The sequence below is a fragment of the Pseudopipra pipra genome, chromosome W (genome assembly GCF_036250125.1).
Source record: "Pseudopipra pipra isolate bDixPip1 chromosome W, bDixPip1.hap1, whole genome shotgun sequence".
Classification (NCBI taxonomy): Eukaryota; Metazoa; Chordata; class Aves; order Passeriformes; family Pipridae; genus Pseudopipra; species Pseudopipra pipra.
The window spans coordinates 5,667,592-5,676,171 of NC_087580.1; the positions used below are offsets into that span (position 1 = coordinate 5,667,592).

The window sequence follows — 8,580 nt, forward strand, 5'->3', positions numbered from 1 at the left end:
TGTTGCTACTGATGCTGTTGGAACTTGAACTGATTAGTCCATAAAAAATATTTGCTTTTTTTCCCCCCTTGTTCTGCAGGGTAAAAACTGTAGCTGTGCATTGAAGACACTAGTAAATACGCAAACTTTGAAGGCAGTGCTATGAAAAGAAGCCTCAGTCAAAAATAGAGACAAAAACATTTGCATAAGACCACTTAATCTCTTCAGAAGACCTTCTCAAAATCTTGATAATTTCTAAATTCTACTCATCCTTTTGCCTATTCAATCAGGCAGTGGTATTTGGATTGCCAATTTGCCTGTCTGTTTACTACGTCATCAACTACTGAGTGCAAAAACGAAGAGAGAATAGTTCTACTAGGTACCAGAGAGGGATGATTCTTGGGAACTTCAGTTAAGTGAGTGAATTCAGACTCCTGGGTTTTTCTGAAATCTCTCATTTGCATCCTTTGCTCTTTGTAGTTTTATTATCTCTTTATATTCTCACCTTGATGGCTAACGCAGTGATAGCTTTGACAATGAATGGTGATAACACCCTTCATTCCCCCATGTATTTCTTCCTCACTCAGCTGTCCTGTTTGGATATCTGCTATTTGTCAGTCATAATACCAAATATTCTTGAGAATCTGATGGTGGGAACAATAGGTATCTCCAAGGCAAGATGTGCAACGCAAATGTTTTTCTTCCTTTTCTTTGGAGTTGCTGAATGTTTCCTCTTGGCTGCCATGTCACTGGACCGTTACGTGGCAATATGTTGCCCCTTGTATTACACTATTGTCATGAACAGTAGAGTCTGCAAAAGTCTGGTTGCTGGAACTTACATTTGTGGAGCTGCTGTAGGCTTGGTACACACCATCACAACATTCAACTTACCCTTCTGTGGTTTTGCCATCAATCATTTTTTCTGTGAGATTCAACCCCTCTTGGACCTGCTTTGTGGTAACACTTTCCCAAGTGAAATTCAAGTCATTGTGGTGGCTGTCTTTGCTATTTCGTGTCCCTTCTTGTTGATCATTTATTCATATAGTCGCATAATTTCCACAATTCTTCTGATGTCATCAGCTGAAAGCCAGCAGAAAGCATTTTCTACTTGCTCCTCACATCTTTTAGTTGTGATTCTTTTTTATGGTACAGCAAGCTCCACGTATTTGCGGCCAAAATACACCTATTCTGCATCTGTTGATAAATTCCTCTCGCTTTCTTATTCTGTGGTGACTCCTTTATTGAATCCTACCATTTATAGTTGGAGGAATGAGGAGGTGAAAAGAGCCCTGAGAAAAAAATGGAGAAATATTAATTTAGTGTGGAAATGCAACAGAATATTTGCATTGTTTCAGATGGTTGTGGTGGTATTTTTCACTGTAAATTCTTGTTCAGTAAAAGGAATTTCCAGATAATTCCCAAGAACACTTCAGCTTATGGGGAGGAAAGAAAGAGTGGAGATGTTGAACTGTAAGAAAGAGTGTTAGATGCTATGTTAGGATTTTGAAAGGAAACTTCTTCCACATACTGAAGAAATTCTTAAATAAACAAACTTTTTTTCTTTTTCTTTTCCTTTCTATCTGCAGAAAATTGTGTTTTACCTGTTTCTGACTTTTTGAACAAAAGAGTAATGTTCAGGATTCTGATTTTACTGAAAGAGCTGAGAACAATAAATTTTCATGAATTTACATTTATTTCCTAAAAATGTTTAGTAAATTTCTTTGGGAAAAGAAGATATAATTCAAGTTATAATACAGGGCCCAGGAAATTACTGAGCACTGGTTATGAGTTCTGAGACTGTTATCGGAAAAAAAAAGGTGTGCAAAATTGCATATCTGCCTCAAAGACTTTTCTTTAATTTTAGAGTCATTGTTATAAATATTTTATACCAAGTCTTGGCTAAAACTTTTATATATGAAGAGCAGACTGTTTTGTATAGAATTTGTATCAAAACCCATTATTTCATATATGGTTTTTGCCTTTAATATTTCTATTATAGACTATTATGATATGTTATTAGGACATATTATTATATATTATATATTAACTAGAAAGCTTTGCACTCCATGACTGAAAAGGTAGGATTTGCGTGGCCTAATTTAAGGATATAAAGGTCACTCATTGAAGTCTGGGAGAATAAATCTAATATTTCATTGGAAATGGAGGCAAATAACTTCCTCCAGAAAGAAATATTTCTACATTTCATAAGTATCTCTTTTAGAAGATGAATGATCTTCTGCAACTATGAATTTGGAGACTATAGAGGTGAGATTCACTGGCTTAAGGATGAGCTTTCCATTTCTTCTCATATACCTTAAGTAATCAAAGGCATTTTTCAGATATGACTCAGGATCTATAGGAGACCCAAACCGTTCTGCAGTGATGATCAGAAGATAGCAAGGAAATTCTAAACTGTGTAAAATGTACCCAGGCAGTGTTTTTTATAAACAATGGATTCTTATCATAAATTGAACCTGGAGTCCTGTTCAAATATGCCTAGTGAAGGTAAATGAATTCCACACTGAATACAAAGATCCACAAATTAGAGAAGCCAAATGAACACAATTCATAACAGCAAGAAGAAAGGAAGCTGTCTTCCATATATTTGAAGAGAAGGCAAGTTAGTTGCCTCACCCAAACACCAAACAGCTCTCATAGTTGCTCCCATAGCTGCTGGAGGTCATTTGCAGGCACCAGATTCTTTTTTCCCCACATATTCCATTACTGTGTCGCCAAAAGTCCTGAGATGAATGGAAAGCAAAACTTACTACAGACTAAGAAATCCACCAGCTTGCTTCACCAGCGGCTTCTTTCTTTTAAAGGATACACTTCTACTATCCAGGCTTTAAATGATTTTGTGACCCTTTTTCAAGATGTGTATCTGGTGCTCCTCAGTCTTTGTTCTGTGAATGTTTTGTGAAGATTGCTTATGAAAGGCAAAATTTAAAAAAAATTAGAAGTATCTTAAAAGTGATGAAGTATTTGAAGCTGCTGAAGTTCCCCTTGAGATACTTGCAGTTCTTCATCCATACTCTTGGGTCTCCAGTTCATCCAAGGGCGTGATATTTGCAATTATAGATGGATTTCTCAGTGTCTAATTTTTTTTATAATGGAGAGGGTGGACTGTTGTTTTAATTGTATCTTTACTTTCACTATAACAAAGGTAAATAGGAGTGATTTAGTGGTAGTCATTAAAGGTGGGATAGATAGAGATTTTAAAATAAATTTAGAAATTCTGTTCTTCAGGAACAATTGATTTAATCTTGGACTTATAGTCTATGAATGATGGTTCAATATCTATCAAGTGATTATAAGCATGGACTCCTAATAGATTAGATATGACATTTCTGGGAGTTACAATCATTGTAAAAGGCTCATATTGTTTTGGAATGGCATTTGTAGAGCAGATGCAATATCTGGACATGTAAAATTACACTGAACATTTTTATTTAGTCATTAGAATATCCAAATATCTACACTTCAAGTTGGTGTCTAAGCTGTCACTATGGACTATAGATGCCAGATACACTTTTGCAGTAGATTTGGTCACCAGGTTCCACTCATGGATTGATTCATTTTGACTCTGTTGGGAATTCAGATATCCAGCGGGCTTGTACACACCTGCAAATAGACGTCTGTATCTGAAGTCAGGTTACATTCCAAATGATTAGTGTTTATGTGCCCAAAACATCATGAGATAAAGACAAACCACACCCATAAAGCTTGAGATCTCCTTCTCCAGGCTTGACTTGATAGCCTGAAGGGACATTTCTATTAATATGCATCCTAGGAAGTTCTTCCTCATTTTCAGGTGGAATATTCACATTCAGGTGGATTCAATGCATCAGTTTCTGCCTGTTACTCCTTGTCCTATTGCAGGGCACCACTGAGCAGAGCCTGGTCCATCCTCTGACACCCTCCCTGAAGATACTTATATACATTGAGGAGATCCCCTCTCAGTCTTCTTGAGGCTGACCAGACCCAACTCCCTCAGCCGTAGAGAGATGCTCCGGTCCCTTCATCATCTTTGAAGCCCTCCACCGGACAATGAAATGATTTGTCATCACATGTGTCATGTATGTTACTCCTATGAAGAAATATGTTTGAAACTGTAGACCTCTTAGACTTCTAGGGGTTTAATTGTTAAAGAAAATCTATGGAACTCACAGTTTCCATATAGCAGTGGACCTTACACTTGGTTTTTTGGTGCTTTTTTTAGACTTTTTTAGACCCTATGGTAAGGTAAAGAGATAGAAGGGTATTCATGGACTTGCTTCCTAGTATCAGTACTCCAATTATTATTAAAATATGGGATTTCAGGAGAAAAAGAGTCATGGAAGTAGCTTTAGAAATGCAAGATCTAGACAACTGAAACAATCGTCCTCGACTTCTTAAACAGTCAGTGGAGAGCAATAGGCAATTTTAGAGCAATTGAATTAGAGCGATAGTTTATTGAATTGTTTCAGATGTTTAGTCTGATTAGATTTTTTAGGATGTTGAATTGCACAGTAGTTGTACTTCTTCCCCCCAGTAATTGTAAAGGCCGTCCAGCATGAGTAGTTCAGATGGCCATTTCTACATTATTCCTGTTCCTCTTCTGTTCCTCCTGCCTCACAGTGTAGTCTGTTAATCTCTTTCCACAGCTCCTTCATCTGATTACTCAACACATCAATTCAAACACACATCCTTCACACAAAGGGGGCCCCTGGTGGTCTAGTGGTTGGGATGAGGCGTTCTCCCCGCCATGGCCCGGGTTCGATTCCCGGTCAGGGAACGCCTCCGGGCAGATGGAGCTCATCAGCCCTGTAAGGCCATCCATCTAAGAGAAGGTCACTCTAAACAAACCTACGTCCTGGGCACCTCGCTGCCACCGTCCAAGCTTCGCTCGGCCTCGGCAGATGAACCTTAGTATTAAAGGGTGGGCTCAGTTCAGCGCACGCTGTGTCTCACCTAAAAAATCCACTGCGCAGGCTCGAAGGGTAATGACCTTTCCCTTCACACAAAGGTAACATCAGTCCCAGCCTCAGTGAGAAACACCAGGCACACCTTACAGCCAGGGACCTGGATGCTTCTTCCTCAAGAACTCTGGGTAAAGGCCTCTGATGAGGCAACCAATGACGGTTGCCAGAAAGGGTGTCACTAGTTTCTCTAATCTGTTCATTCATGTGCTCTGAATCCTGTACTTGTAGATACTTCCCCCACAGAAATCCCAGCTGATTAAATTTCTTTCTTGCACCATGCACATTTACAAAATACTGCAACTTCGGCTTAATCAAAATAAATTTTCAACCATGAATCTTCCTACAGACGTATGCATTGAACAGGAGGAAAAGGGTTCCTTTCATATAAAGAAACCCCCAGCTAATAATACAAACTAAAACTCTGTTTAACTTAGAAACAACTCATAAGCATTATTCTGGGACCAATCTTTAGCTGGTAAAACTACTACAAACATTTGTAGTGTTACTGCACACAATAAGATTTTTAATGTGTCAAGGCCCCATTGACTCTTACTGGACCTGTCCTGACACGAAAGACAGTGCTATGAAGAAACTTACACATTTTTAAGGACTTTGAAATTCAAAATCTTCATAAGATACTGAAAAAATTATGGAGAAGGCTTTTCTGGGAGTTATTAAAAAACACCTGAAGGTAATCAGTCACAGTCAGCAAAGATTCATGTGGGGAAAGTCCCACTTGTCAAACTTAATGTTCCTTCACAACAAGGTAACCCATCTAGTTGATGAAGGGAAACCGGCTGATGTAATCTTTTTGCATTTCACCAAAGCTTTTGACACTGTCTCTCACAGGATCCTTCAGGACAAAGTGTCCAGACCACAGCTGGATAAACATATCATGTGATGTGTGAGCAATTGGCTCATGAGTCAGGCACAAAGAGTAAATGGGGTTATAACAGGCCAGAGACTGCAACAGCCACCGTGAATATCTTAAGTACAAACGGGGTCAGGTGGACACCTACTGCCGGTACAACTACAAACTTGGTACCCCGTTCAGCGTGGAGAGGAGAGGTGAGCGTGGGGCAGAGCGGGTCCCCTCGGGCCCTGCCCCGGGAATGACCCTGGAGCCCCTCAAACCCTCCCTGGGAATCACCCCAGACCTCTCAGCCCTCCCTGTGCCCGTTCCCGTAGCCTTTTGCCCACTCCGAGTTCCTCTCAGTCCATCCCAGTCCATCCCAGTCTCTCCCAGTGCCCCCCCCCCGTCTCCACCCCACTGGGGCCACCGAGCTCACGCCCCTCAGGCAATCCCAGTGCGTTTCTCTGATGACGCTCCAGTTGCCAGGCAGACTCAAAGCAAAGAGTTCCCTCATCAGGACTCAGCCTCCCAGTCCCCATCGCTTCCTTCCCAGTCCAGACCAGTCATTCCCAGTCCCTCTCACTTAACTCTTAGTCCCTCTCATTCCACTCTCAGACCCTCTCAATCCATTTTCAGTCGTTCTCACTTCACTCCCACATCTCTCAAATCTCTCCCCAGTGCCCCCCCCAGCCCATCCCCTTCTAAACCAGTCTATTCCCAGTCCCTCCCACTGCCATCCCAGTCCCTCCCAGTGCCATCCCAATCCCTACCAACGTCTTCTAAGCTCTCTCCCCTCCCTCCCAGTGCCCCCCAGCTGAGCCCAGTGTCTCCCCCGTCCCTCCCAGTGCCCCCCAGCGTGTCCATCTCGCTGGTGCTGTCGAGCTCCCAGCCCGGCCCCGGCCGCCTGCTCTGCTCCGTGATGGATTTCTACCCTGCGCCGGTGCAGGTGAGGTGGTTCCAGGATGGGCAGGAGCTGCCGGAGCACGTGGTGGCCACCGACGTGGTCCCCAACGGGGACTGGACCTACCAGGTGCTGGTGATGTTGGAAATCCCCCCCGGCGCGGGGTCACCTACAGCTGCCAGGTGGAGCACGTCAGCCTGGAGCACCCCCTCAGCCGGCACTGGGGTACGGCCCGGCCCCCCCAGCACCGGGGGCACACTGGCAGGGGGGCCGGGGGGGAAAGGGGGTAACTGGGGGCAACTGGGAGGGAGTTTGGTGGGTGCAGGGGGTGATGGGAGGGGGTTGGAGGGTCCTAAAGGGTCTGGGAGGGGCTGGATGGGATCCCTGCAGGGGCTGGGAAGGGACTGGCAGGAGGTTGGAGGGACCCCCGGGTGGGCTGGGGGAGAGCGGGCCGGGCTCTGTGGGGTGCCGGGGGGTGCGTGGGAGGAGGTTTTGGGGGTGCTGACCCCCCCGGCTCCCCCCAGAGATGCCACCGGACACCGTCCGCAGCAAGATCCTGGTGGGGGTTGGGGGCTTCGTCTTGGGCTTGGTCTTCCTGGTGCTGGGGTTCGGCTTCTACCTGCGGGAGAAGGTAAAGGGGGGTCCTCAAATGGGGGTCGTGTCCCCCCCCTTGCTCTCCCACAGCCTCTGTGCCCCCCCTTCCCCCCAGCCCCTTTGCTCTCACCCCCTTTTCTCTCCCCACAGAGCTCCTGAGCCGCCAGCGGCCGCAGCCCCTCCCCGTGGCCTCGGGCCCAGCCGGGACCCCCCAGACCCTGCGCTCGTTTGGGGGGGTCGCCTGTCCCCCCCTTCCCTGCATTTCTTCCCACACTAACCAGCTGTTCCCAGTGTTCCCAGTAAAGCTTCTCAGTGCTCTGCAGACCTGGTGGTTGGGGGCACTGATGGGGGGGCTCCAAAAATCCTGGGAATGGGGGGGTTTGGGTACTCTCAGACTCTCAAATTTCTTGGAAAAGTGGGGTTTGGACAAAGGTCAGGCTTCCAAGAGAAACAAACAGGGGTGTTGGGGCACTCCCAGATCCCAAAATATTAGAAAAGAGGGGCTTGGACACTCCCAGACTCCAGAAATCCTGGGAACAGGGGCGGGTTGGGCCCTCCCAGAGCCAAAATGTCCTGGAGAAAGCTCCTTTGGGCACATACAGAGGCTCAAGGTTCTGGGAGGGCTTGGACAATCCCAGACTTCAGAAATCCTGGGAACGGGGGGTTTGGCACATCCAGGGCACAAAATAATGAAAACCGGGGATTAGGCACTCCCAGACCTTCAAAATCCTGGGAACAGGGGGGTTTGGGCACTCCTGGCTCCTCAAATCTTGGAAAAAAGGGGTGTGGGTACCATCAGTGTCTGACAAGCAGAGGAACAGGGGGATTGTGGACATTCAGACCCCAAAAATCTTGGGAACACGAGGGTATGGGCTCTTCTAGACCCTAAAAATCCCAGGGACAGGGGGGTTGGGAAACTACCAGACCTGAAAATATTGGAGAAAAGGGGTTAAGACACTCCCAGACTCCATCAAAATCCTGGGAACGGGGGGCTTTGGGCACCTTCAGACCCACAAAGTCCTGGGAAAAGGGGGGTTTGGGCACTCCCAGACCCTCAAAATCCTGGGAAAAGGGGGTTTGGACAAATGTCAACCTCCTAAACCCCCATGAACAGTGGGGTTTGTGCTCTCCCAACCCCCAAAAAATCCTGGAAATAAGAAATTTAGGTACTCCCTGGCGCCCAAAATTGTGAAATCAGAGGAGTTTGGGCACTCTCAGACCCCAAAACATTGGAAAAGAGGGGTGAGGACACTCCCAGACCCTAAAACTCCTGGGACAGGGGGGTTTGGGCT

The 8,580-nt window shown here is 45.4% G+C and overlaps 1 protein-coding gene and 1 pseudogene across 1 annotated transcript in view; both read left to right on the forward strand.

Moving 5' to 3' along the window:
- Positions 1–8,580, forward strand: part of LOC135404423 (zinc finger protein 501-like) — a 127,466-nt gene that overhangs the window by 50,318 nt on the left and 68,568 nt on the right. The gene's annotated exons all lie outside the window — the stretch shown is intronic.
- On the forward strand, positions 372–6,611 carry LOC135406251 (olfactory receptor 10C1-like; annotated as a pseudogene).